General features: G+C 38.6%; 1 protein-coding gene across 1 annotated transcript in view; it reads left to right on the top strand.

Annotated features, from left to right (window-relative positions):
• CARF (calcium responsive transcription factor) overlaps positions 1–8,157 on the top strand; it is an 80,443-nt gene extending 72,286 nt beyond the window's left edge. Inside the window, exons 18-19 of the transcript XR_014294908.1 lie at positions 6,712–6,851; positions 7,073–8,157. The gene's annotated coding sequence lies outside the window, so the exon portion shown is untranslated. The remainder of the gene's footprint in view (positions 1–6,711; positions 6,852–7,072) is intronic.
• The last annotated feature ends 13,779 nt before the right edge of the window (positions 8,158–21,936 follow it).

Below are 21,936 nucleotides of genomic sequence, written 5' to 3'. Positions count from 1 at the left end.
CTTTACAATGGTGTGTTAGTTTCTGCTGTATAACAAAGTGAATCAGCTATACGTATACATATATCCCCATATCTCCTCCCTCTTGTGTCTCCCTCCCACCCTCCCTATCCCACCCCTCTAGGTGGTCACAGAGCACCAAGCTGATCTCCCTGTGCTATGCAGCTGCTTCCCACTAGCTATTTATTTTACGTTTGGTAGTGTATGTATGTCAGTGCTATGCTCTCACTTCGTCCCAGCTTACCCTTCCCCCTCCCCGTGTCCTCAAGTCCATTCCCTCTGTCTGCATCTTTATTCCTGTCCTGCCCCTAGGTTCATCAGAACCATTTTTTTTAATTTTCCATATATGTGTATTAGCATACAGTATTTGTTTTTCTCTTTCTGACTTGCTTCACTCTGTATGACAGACTCTAGATCCATTTGGTTTCTTTTTATGGCTGAGTAATATTCCATTGTATGTATGTACCACATCTTTTTTTTTAAATATCAATTTATTTAATTTTTTTTGGCTACATCAGTTCTTCGTTGCTGCGTGTGTGGTTTCTCTAGTTGCGGCAGGTGAGGGCTGCTCTTCGTTGCGCTGCATGGACTTCTCACTGGTGGCTTCTCGTTGCAGAGCACAGGCTCTAGGCACGCGGGCTTCAGTAGTTGTGGCTCACAGGCTCTAGAGCACAGGCTCAGTAGTTGTGGTGCATAGGCTTAGTTGCTCTGTGGCATGTGGGATCTTCCCAGACCAGGGCTCGAACCCGTGTTCCCTGCATTGTCAGGCGGATTCTTAACCACTGCGCCACCGGGGAAGTCCCGATGTGCCACATCTTCTTTATCCATTCATCTGTCAATGACAGATGAAGCAACACTTAGGTTGCTTCCATGTCCTGGCTATTATAAATAGTGCTGCAATGAACATTGTGTTAAATTTCTCTTTTTGAATTATGGTTTTCTCAGGATATATGCCCAGTAGTGGCATTGCTGGGTCATATGGTAGTTCTATTTTTAGTTTTTTAAGGAACCTCCATACTGTTCTCTATAGTGGCTGTATTAATTTACATTCCTACCAACAGTGCAAGAAGGTTCCCTTTTCTCCACACCCTCTCTAGCATTTATTGTTTGTAGATTTTTTGATGATGGCCATTCTGACCAGTGTGAGGTGATACCTCATTGTGGTTTTGATTTGCATTTCTTTAATGATTAGTGATGTTGAGCATCCTTTCATGTGGTTGTTGGCAATCTGTATATCTTCTTTGGAGAAATGTCTGTATAGGTCTTCCACCCATTTTTGGGTTGGGTTGTTTGCTTTTTGGATATTGAACTGCATGAGCTGCTTGTATATTTTGGAGATTAATCCTTTGTCAGTTGCTTCATTTGCAAGGATTTTCTTTCATTCTGAGGGTTGTCTTTTCATTTTGTTTATGGTTTCCTTTGCTGTGCAAAAGCTTTAAGTTTCATTAGGTCCCAATTGTTTATTTTTGTTTTTATTTCCATTTCTCTAGGAGGTGGGTCAAAAAGGATCTTTCTGTGATTTATGTCATAGAGTGTTCTGCCTATGTTTTCCTCTAAGAGTTTTATAGTGTCTGCCCTTACATTTAGGTCTTTAATCCATTTTGAGTTAATTTTTGTGCATGGTATTCGGAAGTGTTGTAATTTCATTTTTTTACATGTAGCTGTCCAGTTTTCCCAGCACCACTTATTGAGGCTTTCTTTTCTCCACTGTATATTTTTGCCTCCGTTATCAAAGATAAGGTGACCATACATGTGTGGGTTTATCTCTGGGCTTTCTATCCAGTTCCATTGATCTATATTTCTGTCTTTGTGCCAGTACCATACTGTCTTGATTACTGTAACTTTGTAGTGTAGTCTGAAGTCAGGGAGTCTGATTCCTCTAGCTTCGTTTTTCTTTCTGAAGATTGCTTTGGCTATTCGGGGTCTTTTGTGTTTTCATACAAACGTGAAATTTTTTGTTCTAGTTCTGTGAGAAATGCAGTTGGTAGTTTGATAGGGATTGTATTGAATTTGTAGATTGTTTTGGGTAGTATAGTCATTTTCACAAATCTGTGTAGCTCTCTCTTCTCCAGTACTTGATCCTACAAACTCTGACTACTTTTGTCTTCCTTGATATCAGATTCCATCTCCTCTACCCAGAGAGGCTCGGCCTAGGTTACGTTTCCATGTGCTACAGCCTGAAAACTCTCTTCAGGTGTTAATCTGGGGTAACATAAGCTTCAACCCATTTGTTTTCCATCTCTCAGGGATCTCTCTCCTCTGTTGCATGATGTCCAATGTTTTTAGAATCATTGTTTCATATATTTTATCCAGTTTTTAAATTAATATATTTATTTATTTTTAATTTTTGCTGTTTTGGGTCTTCGTTGCACGGAGGATTTCTCTAGTTGTGGTGAGCGGGGGCTACTCCTTGTGCATTGTGGGGGCTTCTCATTGTGGTTGCTTCTCTTGTTGCGGAGCACGGGCTCTAAGCTTGCAGGCTTCAGTAGTTGTGGCATGCAGGCTCAGTAGTTGTGGCACACAGGCTTAGTTGTGCCGTGGCATGTGGGATTTTCCCAGACCAGAGCTCAAACCCATGTCCCCTGCATTGGCAGGTGGATTCCTAACCACTGTGCCACCCGGGAAGTTATCCAGTTTTGTAGTTGTTTCAGGCAGGAGGGTAAATCTGGTTACTTTTTTTCCAGGTATCACAAATTGGGTGAGACAAACATGTATGTTATTGTGGGACTTAGGGTATATTATTGGTCTAAAGTAATTCCCAAGAACGGCCTGTTTGTATAGCAACACCTTTGATGGTATAGTTTCCAGTCCCCACTGTCATGGCTCCTCCAGTCATAACGACTCAACCTTGTGTGTACCGTCACTGACAGAGTTAGGTGCCATGTAGGATACCAAAATGAATGATTTAAAAGTTTGCCTCAAAGGAACTAAATGTCTATTACATGAGATATTTATTTAACTTTATAGAATATAGAAAATGGTAAATGTGATAATAGGAATATAGATAAAATTATATAAGAATTCCGAGGAAGAAGACATTACTTACAAGGAACAGAACTGACATTTTAATGAGCGCTGGACATTGGACTTAGTGCTTTATATTTTTGGTTAAAGCACTTAGCATTTTGCGTGGCATAAAGTAAGTGTTTTTTTATTATTATAGCTTGGACTTGTGGTTAAGAGCATACGCTAGGGTTTGAATCCTACTTCCTCTTTATTAGCTGGACAGATTATTGAGACTTTCAGTTTTTCATTTTTTTAATCTGAGGGAATAGTAGTAGTAGCTACCTAACTGAATTTTTTTTTTTTTTTTGCTGTACGCGGGCCTCTCACTGTTGTGGCCTCTCCCGTTGCGGAGCACAGGCTCCGGACGCACAGGCTCAGCGGCCATGGCCCACGGGCCCAGCCGCTCCGCGGCATATGGGATCCTCCCAGACCGGGGCACGAACCCGTATCCCCTGCATCGGCAGGCGGACTCTCAACCACTGCGCCACCAGGGAGGCCCTAACTGAATTTTTATGAGGATTTAGTGAGTTAACCCATGTTAAGATCTTAAACAGAATCTGATACGTGCTTCTCAATATATGTTAATTTTTATAATTAATTTTATTAATAATGAACTTTAAAATCCTGAAGCATAAGCATTATCCTTAACTTTCAAGATGGTGTATCTGTTAGGGAGCATCTTTTTTGTTTGTTTGTTTTTTTAGTTAATTAATTAATTAATTTTGGCTGTGTTGGGTCTTCATTGCTGCGCGTGGACTTTCTCTGGTTCCAGTGAGCGGGGGCTACTCTTCATTGCAATGCATGGGCTTCTCATTGCAGTGGCTTCTCTTGTTGTGGAGCACAGGCTCTAGGTGTGTGCGCTTCAGTAGTTGTGGCATGCGGGCTCAGTAGTTGTGGCTCGCGGGCTCAGTAGTTGTGGCTTGCGGGCTGTAGAGTGCAGGCTTACTAGTTGTGGAGCACAGGTTTAGTTGCTCCGTGGCATGTGGGATCTCCCCAGACCAGGGATCGAATCCGTGTCCTTTGCACTGGCAGGCAGATTCTTAACCACTATACCACCAGGGAAGTCCTGTGAGGGAGCACCTTTGGCTGGTCACAATAGAGACATGATTATGTTGGCTTAACCAAATAAAGAGTTTTTTCTTTTTTCTGTGAAACTAAGTCCAAATGCAGTCTTCCAGACTGGCCAGAGGTGGTTGTTCCACCTCCAGCATTCATCAGAGTTCAGACAGGAAGAATAGAATAGGCAAAAGGTCTGAGCTAGGTGAGTAAGCCAAAGGCCTTTCTCAGAAGATCCAACAGTAACTTCTACTTAGAACTTACTGTTTAGAACTGTTGTATAAATCACCCTAGTTACAAGGATGCTAGGAAATGTATCTCTTTTTATTTTTTATTTTATTTTTCTTTTACTGTAGCTCTTTTTAAAGGGCACTTTACCACCCCAAGAAAAATTGTGTTTTAATAAGTGAGAAAAAATTCATTGAATATCATTTAGGCCACTAATGGTGTCTCCCACAAATGCAAGAGCTGAAATTCAGTAACTTGCCTGAGGTTGTTACATAAACTGTTAAGTGATAAAGCTCGTATTGGTACCAAAGTCTGACCAATACCACTCCACGTTACTTTTGCTACACAGTCCAGAAAAGCAAGTGATCTTTTCATGGTAGGATCTTTTTTTTTTTTTTTTTAAGAAGATGTTGGGGGTAGGAGTTTTTATTAATTAATTTATTTATTTTTGCTGTGTTGCGTCTTCATTTCTGTGTGAGGGCTTTCTCTAGTTGTGGCAAGCGGGGGCCACTCTTCATCGCGGTGCGCGGGCCTCTCACTATCGCGGCCTCTTGTTGCGGAGCACAGGCTCCAGACGCGCAGGCTCAGTAGTCGTGGCTCACGGGCCTAGTTGCTCCGCGGCATGTGGGATCCTCCCAGACCAGGGCTCGAACCCGTGTCCCCTGCACTAGCAGGCAGATTCTCAACCACTGCGCCACCAGGGAAGCCCCATGGTAGGATCTTTAGGTTGAATCTTTCATGACAGGATATGGACATGAGATTAAATTGCAGATATATAGAATTCAAGGAGCAAGTAGCAGGAATTATACAGCACATTTGGGGGTGCTAGTAAGTTCATTTTGGTGAGAACTTTAGGATCCAGGGAAGGAAAGAAGCTGGGAAAAGATTAAAAAGATAAGACAGGTTAAATGGTAATAATTCTACAGGGCGAGGCTGAGAATTTTACATTTTGTTTAGCGTGTGTTTAAAAGTCTTATTTAAATGATATATTAAAGTAGCCTGTTGAATCAAAAAGCTTTCCTAAAATCTGGATGAAAAAAATTAAGCTTCACAGATTTCTGAAAATAGATATGGTGATCAAATGGAGGTGATAAGATAATTTACTGGTTACCATAATAAAACTGTATAACAACTTTCTGGCTGTGACTATTGCATCTGTAATTGCTTTTAGAAACTCTTGTGTTTTTTACATTTCTGTTCTATAAGTACCCTCTAAAATCTTAAAGATGGACGTTCAGCAAAACACGTTTCCTGCCTTTTTGGAGCTTACTTTCCAGTAGGGGGCGATAGACAATAAATAATAAACATAATAAGTAAGTATATATAAATAAATAAGTATATTTTGTGTACTTATATGTATTATTATATGTGTATGAAGTACTTATATGTTAGGTTGATAAATAATATGGAACGGAACAGAGAAAGGGAAATACAGGGTTCAGTGTGGAGAGAATTTCAGTTTTAAATAGGGCAATCTGAGTGGCCTCATTAAGAAGGTATATGTAAGCAAATTAGAGAGTAGGAGAGTTAGTCATGCAGATACATGAAGAGTAGTGCAGTAAGAGGGAACTGCAAGAATGGGACGTGCCTGCTCTGCCGGAAGAAGCATGGGTACCTCTTACTTATATGGATGGATGACAAGACAGACTACATGGGTAAAGATGCTAGTAGGTGGGTACAAGTGAGAATCTGGAAATTATCTTCTGATTAATTCAGTTTTCTCAGTGAAATAAGAAGCAAGGGCCTTAGGGGAGTGTGGAGATTGGTGTGGGGGGGAAGTGTGTTAGGGAGTTGAGAAAAGCTAGTAGGAGAGTAATTAGACTAGGCAAGAATATTATTAATAGCCCTGCTTGATTAAGGATTCATCTGAGGTTATGTTCATAATAACCTCAGCATGTTTGTGTGTTTTTCTCCACTCCTGGGCAACAGTGACTGAGTATTTATTGAGAACCAGATACTGTGTTACCTGCTGGCTGTAAGAAAGATTAACAAAACCTAATCTTAGTCCTACAGGGACTCACAGTGTAGTGGCAGACAGTTAATACAATCAACGAATTGTAAAGTGGTGTGATAAGTATTGATACTATCAATTGTAAAAAAAAAGAAAAACCATTTTAAATCAAAGAATTCCACGTGGGTGAACAATTCAGGTTGTGTAAGGACTAGCAGAAGATTAGTCTAAAAAGGCAGAAGACTGTGAAATACTTGTAAACTCTCACCTCTCTTTGTCCAGTCAAAAAATATTATGTAAAACCTTTGTCTAATCCCGCTCAGATCCTCTTCTTTGAAACGCATCTTAAATCAGATCCCCAAAACTCATGAATACTGTACCTCTGACTTCCCTGTGAGACACTGCTAAGACTATCAAGACAGTATTCTCCCTTACTGCAGTAAGCAAAAAACTCAGTTTTGCTTTATCAACAGGTTATTTTGGAGGTATTTTAAAGGAGCCAATATTTGACTGTCTTGGAGGTCCCATCAAAATCTGGTCAACTTGGAAACAGCGTGTTTTACTGAGGCCCTTTGAGCCTCCTGCACAGGGTCTGTCCAATGACGATGGTGAGGTAAGTTCATATTGGGTTTGAGTTCTGATTTCTTATTTTCTTATTTCTTATCAAACACTCCAAATACAAATGCTAAGTTTAGTTTGTTTAGTTTGAGAGTAATATCTAGGAATTAGAAACTCTTTTAAAAAATCCATTGATCAGTTTGAAAAACTCTTATTTTGGGTAGAAATCTGCATTATTACTAACAGTACTACTGTTTGTCCTCTTCATTTCTTCAGTGCATCTATAAGAGGAAGTTCATAGGGATGAAGATGGGAGTAAGTTTTGTATGTTCAGAAGGTTTCTCTTCAGACTGGCATCCTTTGGAAAAACTGTCTCAGGTCATTTATGAAAATCTTATCAGAACTTTACTTACTCTTGTTTTATTTTGTCCATTGGAAGTCTAGTTCTCTCTGTAGGGGAGGGTCCCCAAGATACAAGGTGCACAAGATTCGACTTACTGTTGCTAGACTCATAGGTTTATCTTTAGTTCTGTACCCACTCTGGGCTGAACTCCTGCATCTTGTCTGTATTTATACTAGGATCAGAATGTGTCATCTTAACTTTCTAATGATATTTGGAATGACAGTGGTTACTTTGGGGAACTTTTGTTATGAACAAAATTGTTCCTTTTGGGAGGCACTTTGAAGCAAAAAAGAAGCAATATCCCAAACATACAACTGTCTACATTTTAAGGCAAGGGGAAACTTTCAAAATATATTCAAGGGATTATGAAATTGCCTCCTTAAAAGATTCCTTGGCAAAGACAAGGGGAAAATGTGAAAAAATTAAAACCATCTTTTCCAGATCCCTTCAAATCACAATTTGAATGTAATGTCCTTTATTCTACTTTCCTCATCCTGTGTTCCTCCATTTTCCTCTGTTCTGTCTCACCTTCGACTTTTTCTTCTTCCCTTCAGAACAGCTCAGGAGGAGATGGTCTTCTTTACTGAAAAGAGAAAGATTACTTTGTTTAATATGAGACCCCCCTCCCTCTCATTTCTATACTTTAAGTATCAATAACTACTGGCTTTTTAATCATACAAATCAGATTGTCAAGGGACCTGAATTAATGTTTAAATCAATTATAATGACCCTTTCCCTCTCTTTCTCTTTCTCTCCTCTCTTTCTTTCTCTTGCTCCCTCTCTCTCTCCTTCTCTCCCTCCCTCCCTCTCCCCCGTGCACATATGTCAAAATAATTTTCCTGAATCTAAGTTTTCTCTTCTCCTTAATTAAGGAAAGATAATTAGTCTTTTACAATGATAATTTTGTATTTGACTAAAGCTGGCTCCCTCTCATTTTTTCTGTCTGTTCTTCTTTTCCTTTTCCCTCCGTAGGGACACATTAAAGATTAATTGATGAAAACAATTATTCTGTCATTATGTGCTCACTCTAGGAATAGCTAATGAAGAATTTCTAAAATGGAAAGAAAAATAATGAAACTTTTTGTTTCTTTTTTTTAAAATTGATTTTGAGAGGTATTTCTGGTTAAAACTATAAGGAAAGAAAAAAGAGGTCTTGGTTCCAAGATGAAGGGCTTTGAAACAGGATTTAAAGAGTTTTTGTAATTTTATTTATGAATATGAAGTTTATATATTATATAGAAAATTTTAATAGAATATTACTGATAAATAGTTGAATCATTGGACAAATTAGAGTGAATTAATTGTACTGATTTGAAGGACTGAAAAACATTTATCTTCTTCCTGACTTTAATATGTGAAATTACTGCCAACACAGTATTCTAGGTTATACAAGAAGATTGAACATCTCATAATTTAAACTTTCTGTATTTTTGCATTGGTTTGATGGGACAGATGAGGTAGCATTATAGTTAGTATTTCTTTTATGTATTTATTTATTTATTTATTTATTTTGGCTGCACTGGGTCTTCGTTGCTGCCCATGGGCTTTCTCTAGTTGCAGCGAGCGGGGACTACTCCTCATTGCAGTGCACAGCCTTCTCATTGCGGTGGCCTCTCTTGTGGCGGAGCACGGGCTCTAGGTGCGCGGGCTTCAGTAGTTGCGGCACGTAGGCTCAGTAGTTGTGGCTTGCAGGCTCTAGAGCACAGGCTCAGTAGTTGTGGCGCATGGGTTTAGTTGCTCCGCAGCATGTGAGATCTTCTGGGCCAGGGCTCGAACCCATGTCCCCTGCAGTGGCAGGTGGATTCTTAACCACTGCGCCACCAGGGAAGCCCATAGTTATTATTTCTACAAACTGTTTAACATTACAAAAATTATAATCATGATTAACTAGGTAAAATTATAATGATGGGTATCTTTAAAAGATTTATTATCTTATGATACTTCTATAATATCAAAATTCTTAGGAACTTTATATTTAACTAAAATTGTAATATCTAGATCGTTAGGTAACTTAAATAGGTTAGACAGATATTAAACTGAGTTAATTGATACATAATCTTTGAATACTTAGACAAAATCTAAAGAAAAAAATGAGAGACAAAACACTGGTCACTAAATAGTTTTATCTAACTGTTGTTATTGTACATTTAAAAATAGATATAGATCTACAGGATGTGAAAATGACTTTGAATTTTGTTATATACATAGCCTCCTTAAAATTTATAAAGATAAAATGGCAGGCATGCCCATTAGAAAAATAGCTAAACAGTTCCTGCTTTTCTGTCTTCTAGTTTTGTCTGGGGGAGAACAAATTTGGTCACCTAGGTTAATGCTGCAATTAGGACTGTATTTAGTATAATTTCAAAGAGGTATGAATATGTATGCAAAGTAATTTATATGGTTTGTTTCTTGAAGAAATTGCTGTGTGTAAGATGGTAAGTTCATAGAATGCTGAAATGGCCTTCTAAAAGCAGAGCTACGGCATTAACACAGAGGCAACATTCTGAAAGTTTGAGTGCCATCCTTGGTGCATTAAATCAGAGACGTCTTTATGGTGCTGTGTTCCCAACAGGAAGAATGCATGGGACATTAATTAATAACCAAGGGGCAGAAGCAGGAGTGGCTCCATTTCCCATCATTCCCAATGACACACTGGGAGGTTTTGTGCTTCCCACCCCTTTAATTCTGAGCCCTGCAGGGTTGGAGGTCCTGGTCCCCAAAGGGAGCTTACTCTTGGCAGGAAGAACACAGAGTTTTTATTGAACTATAAGATATGCTGATGGCAGTGCACTTTGGAGTCCTTGTATCCAGGCACCAGCAAGCAAGAAGAGGCATCAGCATTCTGGCAGGGGTGATGGACCCTGATCAGTTGGGGGAGGTGGGGCAGGGGGACTACATGTGGAACCCAGAATGATCCATTTGGGCACCTTTTGGTACTCCTGTGCCCCACTGTAACAGTGAATAGACTCATGCAGCAATGTCAGCATGAGAACAATATGATTGCTAAGACCTTTCAGGAGTTAAAATTTGAGTCACACCACCTATAAGCCACCAAGACCTGATGAGGTGATAGCTGATGGTGAGGGAGAGCATGCGTACCACTTGTGACCCCAGAGATCAACAGCAGTGTCGGAGGTCCCATCTGAGTTTCCCCTCAGGAAGACAGGCCCACAAGAACCACAGAAGACCTGTACCCTGAAGCTGTGGGTAGAGATGTCTGTTCAGCACAAGAGGTGAGCCTTGACAGCTATGAAAATGACCCACTCAGAGCTTTTGCTTCAAGTGGAGTAATTGACCAGTGGCCCCAGCTGCTATGCTCTGGATCTACCATGGTGCTTGTTCAGAGGCTATGCTTCTCACAGGCTGCTCCCAGCCAGTGGCTGAATATGGCAAAGGTACGAAAGCAGGCCCATTTCTGTGAGGACTCTTTGATGGGTAACTTTGGCTTGGGGTTTCCCTGTCAGCCCTGCAGACTTTACCCAGTACCTATCAAATCCTTGCATTGAAAAACTCAAAAATGGCTAAGAAATTAAAAGGAACACCAACAATGCTTCACACTGGTCAACTGAGTCCACTTTGGAACCTGTGAAGGAACATAGGGGTAGGAAATACCTCAGATTAGTTGCTAATTGAAGCAATCTCTTCAGTCCCTTAGTCAACAAATACATATTCAGTGTGTTATAAACAGGGGTCTCCAAGAGACACTGCAATATAAGGTAACTATAGCCTAAATGCCCTTTAATATACCATATTCACATGTAACACTCCCCCCCACATGAGGAGATTCAGAATTTCTAAGCTTGATTATAAAAATATTTCAGAAAAGTCTTTTTCTAGTCTTCTGCTTTCTATTCTTTTTTTGTTTTGGAACTAACTACCTTAAATTATCAACTTTTTGTTATCTTTTTATACTTTATTCAATTTTGTATTGAATACATTATTAAACTTTTTCACTTATTTTGCTTTTACCTAAAATATGGTTAAGTGACAGTACACTTTCTGGCTTTAAGAAGGTGATTAGAATTATGTAAATATATTAACTGTCTTAAGATGATCTTTCCTCTCTTGTCAGGTTCGATTAACATTTGAAAATACATTGAAATGTTTTGATATCAGAATTATATTAATACAAAATATGGATGTATTTAGACCTTCAAGAAGAATTTAACCAAAGGATATAGGCAAGAATAAAACAAAACAAAAACATCTAGCTTGTAGTAGCTAAGAAACAATGTGTGACTTTCAGAGTAACAGACTTCTATATCAGTTGTGTAGTAGTAATTTTTTATTCATCAGGTCTTTTTATTTCCATGGAAACACTGAAGTCATTTTAATTTTTAATTACACTAGAGTTTACAGTTCCATTGATTTTAACTCTGTAGTAGTAAGCACAGAAGCTAGAGCTTTACCCATTTCTACTTTAAAAATATAAAGGAGGAAAAGATGGTTTAAAATGGTCATGAATTTCATTTAGTTACAACCTGTAGCTGTATATTGATTATTTCTAATTTCACCTAAACCTGCCCTGCAATTTTATAGCCGATTAGTTCTTCTGTTTTTGTCTGTACCCTTTGGCTAAAAGTATTTTCACAGGAAGTAAACTACAATAGAAAACTCAGCAATGGATGCTGGTAGAATAAGTAGTTTGGGTGATATGTGAAATAATAGGAGCAGAGAACTAGTTCTGATCCTTACTTAATTGAGTAATCTTGGGTGAATCAATTCATTTCTTCATCTGCAACCTGGGAGAGTGAGAATGAGTGCTAGGATTCAGTGGTTCTCTGAAATATCTTGGCTCTATGGAGCCCATGGCTTATGGAAGCTATACACATGGGCCCCAGAGTTGATGATACTTCTCATGACATGGTTATCAATATGGGTATCAAAAGGGACTGGATGCAGACCAGTAATAAAAAACTATTAAATGGAACAATTTGTTCATTAAATGGGTATGATGCAGATTTCATAGCTAGGCAGTCTTTTATTTCTTTTCTCTTTCTGTATCATTAAATTTCCTGGTATATAACTTTTACAGGTTCTGGTCCTATTTGATCATGATAATTTTCAGAATGCAAAGGGCAAGGGGAAAGGAACTGACATTGAATAGCTATTATATACTATGCATTGTGTTTTTACATAATTATCTGTCTTTATATAAGTCCTGTTGGCAGCAGTGAATGTTCTCATTTTATAAACGAGAAATTGAGATTCAAAAGAGGGTAATTCTGTCAAGTATCAGTAAACATTTGAAGATACAATTTAAAATATCACTTTGAATTTTACTGTGAACTGAGATTTAGCTTCTTTCCTATTTATATTTGCTAGTTGTCTTTATCAGTAGTTCCCTTCCTATTGGCTGAAACCCCTGAGGTGTTGTAGATTAATTGCAGAGGGATCTGAGAATCTAACATTGTCACTAAACAAATGAATAATGTGATTTGAGTGTATATATGACTATTTGTTCAACTGCATTAATAAAAAATGTGTTAATTTTAAAATATTACTAATTCTTGGCATTTGCTTTATTTTTTTCAAAGAGTGTCTAAATGGGAAACCATTGATCTTAATAATTAGCTCTGGGAGATTTTTACTTTCAGTGCTTGGTTTTCAGTTTTTCTATTTTATGATCATGGATTAGTCAGCTGCCATCCCTGGTCTCAGTTTGTATGATTGTACGATAGCAGATGATTAATAAAGTTCATTCTAACCCTAAAATCCTAATCCAGCCCTCCTCAAATTTATTAATCTTCCTGAACAAATCTATCACATTTGCATAAGCCTTCAAACTAGAGTAGAAAAAAGAGATTTATACTTTATCAGTGGTATCAATAAATAATAGTGGATCATAATATTTTTAGACCTAGAGAAGACCCTGGAAGTCTCAGTCTTTTTTTTTCCTTTAAACAGATGAGTGAATTTGGCTCAGAAGGAATAAATAATTTTCCCAGAATCATACAGTTAGTGTCAGCTTTAGAGCTTTAACCCCAAGTGTGCTTTAAAGGTTCAGTGCTTTATCAAGTGAATTAAAATATTTTTATTGTATTGAATAAGTGTTCTATCAGGAAACCAAAGATTAAACAGATAACCGGTTGTCTGAAACATTGCCTTAAAATGTTACTGAGTAAATATAATTTTAAAACAATAAAAATTATTAAAATAGTAAGCTTTCATTGAGGAACCTTGAAAAAGAAAAAATAATTATTTTTAAAATTGAGGAATGTATCTTCTTTAAACATAATTTGGGTCATATGCAGTTATAAATACTGCTTTTTAAAAACTGAGCACTACATTGTATTTTTTTATTGCTTTAAAGGTTCTTCAAAATTGTCATTTTAATGGATGCATAATATTGTAATATAGGTTTTTCACATCTATATATTTCATTCCTCACATTTTTTGGACATTTAGATATTTCCAGTATTTTTAATGCCAAATGTTTTTTGTATAAAAATCATTTCTGTATCTCTGACTACTATGTTTTCTGTATAAAAATCATTTTTTGTATCTCTGACTACTGTGTTTTCTGGTTTAATTTCCTAGATTTGGAAATGCTGTTTAAAGGACATCTTATGTACCTAGGAAATCCTGGGAACCAGAGGTTCTCAACTGGGGATGGTTTTGCCCCCAGTTTTTGTCCCCAGGATATTTGGCGTTGTCTGGAGACCTTTTTGGTCGTCACAACTTGTAGACAGTACTGGCATTTATTGGGTGGATGCCAGATGCTCCTAAGCATTCTACAATGCACAATAAAGCTCCCCAGAACAAAAAAGTATCTAGTACAAAATGTCAATAGTGCTGAGGTTGAGAAAACTTGCTCAAAATTCATCAACCTTTGGACTCTGAAAGGTGGCACAATATAGTCAAAAAAGCCTAAAATTAAGGAGTTCTGGGTTTTAGTTCTAGTTCTGTCAACCATAAGCAGTATGCTACAGGGCTAGTCAACTCCTCTAGACATCAATTTATTTTTTATAAGTTTTTAAAAAATTTATTTATTTTATTTGTTTTTGGCCACGTTGGGTCTTTGTTGCTGCCTGCAGGCTTTCTCTAGTTGCAGCGAGCGGGGGCTACTCTATGTTGTGTTGTGTGGGCTTCTCATTGCGGTGGCTTCTCTTGTTGCTGAGCACGGGCTGTAGGCGTGCAGGCTTCAGTAGTTGTGGCGCATGGGTTCAGTAGTTGTGGTGCACAGGCTTAGTTGCTCTGCAGCACATGGGATCTTCCCGGATAAACTCATGGGGTCAAACTCACGTCCCCTGCACTGGCAAGCAGATTCTTAACCGCTGTGCCACCAGGAAAATCCCTCAGTTTATTTTTAATAAATTGTCATTTAACTTATTTCTCTATCCTCTGTGTTTCCTGCAATGCAAATTAGCTCTAGAGCTGCACTGTCCAATACAGTAGCTATTAGCTACATGTGTCTAAATTAAAAATAAATAAAACTAAAAATTCATTTCTCAGTTGCACAAGTCACATTTCTATTGTTCAATGGTTGCATAAGGCTAGTGGCTACTGTACTAAACAGCACAGATGTGGAACATTTCCATCATGGTGGAAATTTCTATTGGACAGTGCTGGTCTAGAGGCTTGGTTTGATTCAGATTCAGGCCTTGATTTTTTAATATTTAAAATGAAGATATTGAATTACATGATCTCTGTGGTAACTTCCAGTTTTCTAGTTCTGTGATTCTAAAGGAGAATACATAAAGTAATCAACTTTAATAAAAGAATCTGTAAATGGGTAAAAAATTTTAGAAACACCCATATTCGAGTCAATGTAATCAGAATCAGAGTGTTTGCATTAGTATGTCTGACAGTAGTTTAGACAACTGTGTGGTACCTACTGAAAAGGTATGGGTAAGACTTCTAGTTTTGGGTTCAGCATGCAAGGATCTTGAAAGTTATCACTCCGTCCTAACAAGTAAAGCATTGAACAAACTGAAAAAACAACAATTCTTCTTAGCTCCATCAGAGATGTGAGGTCACAGGGCAAACCACTACCTGCAAAACAGCAGCGACAGACAGGTGAATACAGAGAACCAAATCTTACCAGAACAGAAACCCTGAGCAGAATCCTCCATAGGAATCCATACTGGGGTAGGAGAAAGTTACCTGTAATTGACAAAACACTGGAGGCTCAGAGTAGAGTGAACAAGTCTGAGAGTTAAAAACTCCAGGAGGTCCCAGTGATGGAGGAGTCTCCCCCAACTTTTTGAGTTTTATTGCGAGGAGGTCAATCAGGTTCTCATAGTAAATATTGGAGAAAAATCCCCTCATGTTTCTGACAGAGGGAGGGGAAAAAGAACTATTTTCGAATAAGCAGAGCATTCTGTTTTTAACAAGTCTGCCACCAAGAGAAACTATTTTACCAGAGCTGAAACTATTGGGGTTTTATCAGAGCCTAGCTGATTTGGGGGAAGGGGAATACCCAACTGCAATACACTGTAGCCATCCTGTCCCACCTAAGGGTGGGGGGAAACTGAGAAGCATTTGTGAAGTACACAGGTCAGAGGCATAGACTCATTAAAAAGACTGAGACCTAATCGCAGGACTATAGACACCTTCCCCTCCCCTAACACATGACTGCCATATTACTAAAGGTTTCTTTAATTGCAGTTCCTTTGTCCAGTATATCATGCCTGGCTATCAAAAATTATAGAGCATACTAAAATGCAAAAAACACAATTTGAAGAGACGGAGCAAGCATCCGAACCAGACTTATATATGGCAGGGATGTTGAGAATTATCATACAGAAAATTTAAAACAATTATGATTAATATGCTAACAGCTTTAGTAAATAAAGTAGAGAGCATGCAAGAAGAGATGGGCAATGTAAACAGAGATGGAAATTCTAAGAAAGAATAAAAAAGAAATGCTACAGATCAAAAACACTGCAACAGAAATGAAGAAGCCTTTGATGAACTCATTATTAGACTGGACACAGCTGAGAAGAGAATCTCTGAGCTTGAGATATATCAGTAGAAACTTCCAAAATGGAAAAACAAAAAGAAGAAAAGACTGAAAAAAAACAAAAACAAAAACAGGACAGAATATCCAAGAACTGTGGGACAACTACAAAACATATATGTGTGTAATGGGAATACCAGAAAGAAATGAAAGAAAGGAACAGAAGTAATATTTGAAGCAATAAATACTGAGAATTTCCCCAAAGTAATGACAGACACCAGGGCACAGATTCAGGAATCTCAAAGAACACCAAGCAAGATAAATGCAAAAAAAAAAAAAAAAAAAAAAGCTACACCTGGGCATATCATATTCAAAATTAGAAAATCAAAAATAAAGAAAAAATATTGAAAGAAGCCAGAGGGGAAAAAACACCTTTACTGTAGAGGAAAAAAGATAAAAAATTAAGTCTGACTTCTCTTCAGACACCACTCAAGCAAGTAGAATGGAGTGAAATATTTAAAGTGTTGAGAGAGGGGACTTCCCTGGTGGTGCAGTGGTTAAGAATCCGCCTGCCAATGCAGGGGACACAGGTTTGAGTCCTGGTCCCAGAAGATCCCACATGCCAAGGAGCAACTAAGGTTGCGAGCCACAACCACTGAGCCTGTGCTCTAGAGCCTGCAAGCCACAACTACTGAAGACCGTGCGCCTAGAGCCCGTGCTCTGCAACAAGAGAAGCCACCACAATGAGAAGCCCAACAAAACAAAGAGTAGCCCCCGCTTGCCACAACTAGAGAAAGACCGCTTGCAGCAATGAAGACCCAATGCAGCCAAAAATAAAAAAGAAAAATAAGTAAAGTGTTGAGAGAAAAAACACGAACCTGGAATTCTGTACCCCATGAAATTATTCTTCAGAAGTGAAGAGGAAATAAAGACTTTCTTAGACAAACAAAAATTGAGGGAAATTGTTGCCAGTAGATCTGCCTTGCAAGAAATATTAGAAGTTCTTCAGAGAGAAGGAAAACAATATAGATCAGATACTTGGATCTACATAAAGAAAGGAAACATCAGAGAAAGAATAAGTGAAAGTAAAATAAAAATTTTTATTTTTCTTAATTGATCTAACAGACAATTGTTCAAAATAATAATAGCAACAATATGTTCAATTATGTATGCTTATGTATGTATATGCATATGTTTACTTATGTATAGTGAAATGACTGAGAATAATGATACAAGGGACAAGAGGGAGGAATTAAGAATATTTTGTTGGGCTTCCCTGGTGGTGCAGTGGTTGAGAGTCCGCCTGCCGATGCAGGGGACACGGGTTCATGCCCCGGTCCGGGAAGATCCCACATGCCGCAGAGTGGCTGGGCCCGTGAGCCATGGCTGCTGAGCCTGCACGTCCGGAGCCTGTGCTCTGCAACGGGAGAGGCCACAACAGTGAGAGGCCCGCGTACTGAACAACAACAACAACAAAAGAATATTTTGTTATTATAAAGTTCTTGCACTGCCTTTGAAGAAGTACAGGGTTTTTTGAAAGTGGACTTTGATTAGTTGTAAAAGTATTTTGCAAACTCTAGGGCAACCACAAAAAAGTAAAAAAAAAAAAGAAGTACAATTCATATGCTAAGAAAGGAGAGGAAACGGAATCATATAAAATGCTCCCTTAAAACCATAAAAGGAAGAAAAAGTGGAAGAAAAAATCAGAACAAATAACAAGGGCAGGGCTTCCCTGGTGGTGCAGTGGATGAGAGTCCGCCTGCCGATGCAGGGGACACGGGTTCGTGCCCCGGTCCGGGAAGATCCCACATGCCACGGAGCAGCTGGGCCCGTGAGCCGTGGCTGCTGAGCCTGCACGTCCGGAGCCTGTGCTCCGCAACGGGAGAGGCCACAACAGTGAGGCCCACATACCACAAAAAAAAAAAAAAAAAAAAAAAAGAACAAGGGCAATGAATAGAAAACAGTAACAAATATAGTAAATATTAATCCAACTATACCAATAATCATTTTAAACATTAATGCTCTAAATACACTATATAAAAGGCAGAGATTGTTGAGCAGGTCAAAAAACAAGGCCCAGCTATATGTTGTCTACAAGAAACCCACTTTAAAGACACATATAGATTAAAAGTAAATGGATGGAGAAAGATAAAACATGCCAACACTAATAAAAAGAAAGCAGGAATAGCTATATTAATTTCAGACAGAGTGGACATCAGAGCAAGGAAAATTATCAAGGATAAAGTGGGGCATTACATAATGATAAAGGGGTCAGTTTTCCAAGAAGACATAACAATTCTTAATGTGTATGCACTTACTAAGGGAGCATCAAAGTACCTGAAGAAAAACTGATAGAACTCCAAGGAGAAATAGATGAATCCATTATCATAGTTGGAGACTCCAATTATATCAGAAATAGATCCAGGGCAGACGTAAAGACATAGTTGAACTCAACAGCACCATCAGTCATACTGGATATAGTTGACATCCATGTTTCTTCATCAACAGTAGCAGAATACACATTCTCAAGCTCACATGGACCATTCACCACATTCTCGGGACCACATTCTCGGCTCTAAAACACACCTTAGCAAATTTAGAAGACTAGAAATTATACAGTGTCTACTCTCAGACCACAGTGGAATTAAACTAGAAATCAGTAACAGAAAGATAGCTCGAAAAAATCCCAAAATATTTGGAGATTAAACAACACACTTCTAAATAAATCATGGTCAAAGACGTAATCTCATGAGAAAGTAAAACATTTGGAACTAAATGAAAATGTAAATACAACTTGTTGAAACTTGTGAGATGCAGCGAATGGAGTGCTTAGAGGGAAATTTACAGCATTGAATGCGTATATTGGAAAAGAAGAAAGATCTAAAATCAATCATCTAAACTTCTACCTTAGGAAACCAGAAAAAGAAGAGCAAGAATATTGAATATTCAATATTTCAATATTGAAAATCAACAAAACTAAAAGCTAGTTTTTTTGAAAAGATCAATAAACTCGATAAGCCTCTAGCCATGCTAACTGAAAAGGTATGGATCGAAGGGAAATGGACAGGACAGAATTTATGAAAGGGGAGGTTGAAAAGCAAAAGTTTGTTCATGTGCCTCCAACCCTGTCCAAGGGAAAACTTTGTTCTCTCTAGCACAATTAAGTATCTGCTTCAGTTGGCAGGTTGCCCATTGTGGGAATGATTGCATGCAGGTTATTATACAAGATGTCACTACCCATCCAGTTAATTTAATTAATTTAACTTGCTCTGAATCAAGATAAAAAAAGCAATCCCAAGGTTATATTTTACCTCCTTATGTATTCTTTCTATGGCAAAATAATGCCCTGAGAGACATGAATATTCCAGTTATCTTGGCAGATGTAATTTTCATTGTTAATTAATTTAGTAACATTCCAAGGCTATATCTGGTGAGGAGAACTGAAATTCCTAACTCTGCCATCAGATTCAAAACTACTTGAGCACAGAACCATCTAGTGGATTTAGGCAGGGCTATTTCAGTTCTTGAGTATGCCTTTTATCATGAAAAGCTGGTCAGAAACATGATTTTAGATAACAAGGCCATATTATTTAAGAAGGCTGCTGAGTAACAGTCTTATTAAGAAAATGTATTCACCTGAGGTTTGTTAGGAGAAAGGTAGCTAGAAAGACACTGGAAGAGGGACACCTAGTGTTGTTGAAGGACCCACTGACAAAAAAGCTTTTCCCCACTCCTGGGAGCCCTCAGAAGCGTCAGCAGAGGAAGGCCGTTGGCATCCTTATGCAGCAGAATTTAACAGACTCAAGAGGGGCCTGGGTCCCACACTTACAGTGTGAGGATAATGGGGACATTGGAGAGGAACAGCTTAAAGATAGGGTGCATAGAAAACCGAGAATTGAGAGAACTAAGGGAACTGGGGATTGCCCAGGAGACACATCTTATTTAAGTCTATGCAGAGAGTAACTGTGCTTGTTTCCTTCTATGTGGTATAAGGAAAGGAATTAACTAAAAAAAGACATAACTCCTGAACTCCCCCGACTCTATCTTTGGGAGACTTGAAACCTTCAGCAAAAGAACTGCTTAATCCTCCACTGCAATTCAGTGTGTATTTTGTCTGAGGGAAAAGGGAAAGGAGAAATTAGACTTGGATAATCCTCGTTCACAGAAGTTTGATGGGTACCAACCTATCCCATTATTGAAATTATTAGATGGAAAAGAGAATCAACCAGCAGATTCCTCAGAGACAATATGTTCCTTGACTTTCTCTTCTTCAGTTCATAGCTAGAGATCTATAGGACGGAAAGGAGGGAACTGCCACACAGGTTACATATATTAGTCCTTTGTGAGTTAACTAGGGGAAGTCAGTGCCCTGGAGCCTCCTTACTGGTAGCAAAGCTGGGGCCTGTCCCTATGATGCAGACCCTAAAACAAAACACTACCATCCTTTGTATCCCAGTAGGAACAGCCATGAGTCATCCCAGATGATGTATTTATCTCTCCCTGGCTCTAACAGCTATAATGTCATGCTTGAGGATTCAATACCTACACGTAGCAATTGGCATGGTTTTGTGTCACATACTATATCTCTTCGATATCTGTGTCACTAGTCACAAGGGGAAGGTGAAGAAGATGAGAGTAGATGGATGCAAATCCATCAGTATTACTTCCAAAACAAAGCAAAATACATCTTCTGTTAACTGTGGGAACTTTAATGCTCAAAAGTGTGGTCTGTGGATCAGCAGCATTGGTGCCGCTTGGGGGTTTGGCAGACCGCTGACCCACTGAATCCCAGACCTACTCATTTTACCAAGAACCCCAGGTGATTTGTATGCACTTGAAAGTTTGAGAAGCAACATGTACAACAATATTATCACCTTTGTTTATGAACAACACGTTTATTATTTTTGGTATAATTTATACCGATTAAATTTATGTTTCATAGTGCTATTTTTATGATGAATCCAACATGCTGTAAACTAACAGTTTTTAGTGGGAGGAAAACTGGAGGTGGAATAAGTACAGAGACATGTAGTGAAATAGGTAATTTATTTCATTATACAGTATGCAAATGTTTATTGAGCTCCTACTGTGTATAAGACACTATACAAAGACCTGAGAGCAAAGTCCCTGTTTTCATGGTGCTTAATTTTACCAGAGGAAAGCTCACAATAAACAAATAAATTATATGTCATCTGACAAATACTATAGTGAAAAATAGATTAAGGGAGAAAAGGGGATGCTACTTTCTAAAGAAATGTCAAGGAATGCTTCACAGATGTCTTTGTCTGCCTGGACTGCTATAATAATACCACAGACTGGGTAGTTTATAATCAGAAATTTCTTTCTCATAGTTCTGGAGGCTGGAAGTCCAAGATTAGGGTGCTAGCATGGTTGGGTGAATGCCCTCTTCCAGGTCCCAGACTTCTCCTGTATCCTCACATGGCATAAAGGGTTAGGGAGCTCTGTGAAATCTGTTTTATAAGAGCACTAATCCCATCCCATCCATGAGCGTTCCTCCCTCATGACCTAAGTACCCCCCAAAGGCCCCACCTCCTAATACTACGTGTCACCTTGGTGGGTAGGATGTCAACATACACATTTCGGGAAGACACAAACATTTAGACTATAGCAACGGACAAGGTGATTCTTGAGCAGAGACTTGAAGATTGTGTGTGGACATTTGGGGAAAGAGCTCTCTAGGTAGAGGGACAGCTTATGTAAAATCCCTGAGACTGGAGTGTGCTTTGTGAATTTGAGGAGCAGCAAGGAAGCCATGTGTCTGGATGATATAACGGAAGGCTAGAATAATACTGTAGCTGGAGAAGTTAGAGAGGG

The sequence above is a fragment of the Mesoplodon mirus genome, assembly GCF_964341445.2.
Source record: "Mesoplodon mirus genome assembly, chromosome: 8".
NCBI lineage: Eukaryota > Metazoa > Chordata > Mammalia > Artiodactyla > Ziphiidae > Mesoplodon > Mesoplodon mirus.
This window is presented reverse-complemented; position numbering and strand designations above follow the sequence as displayed.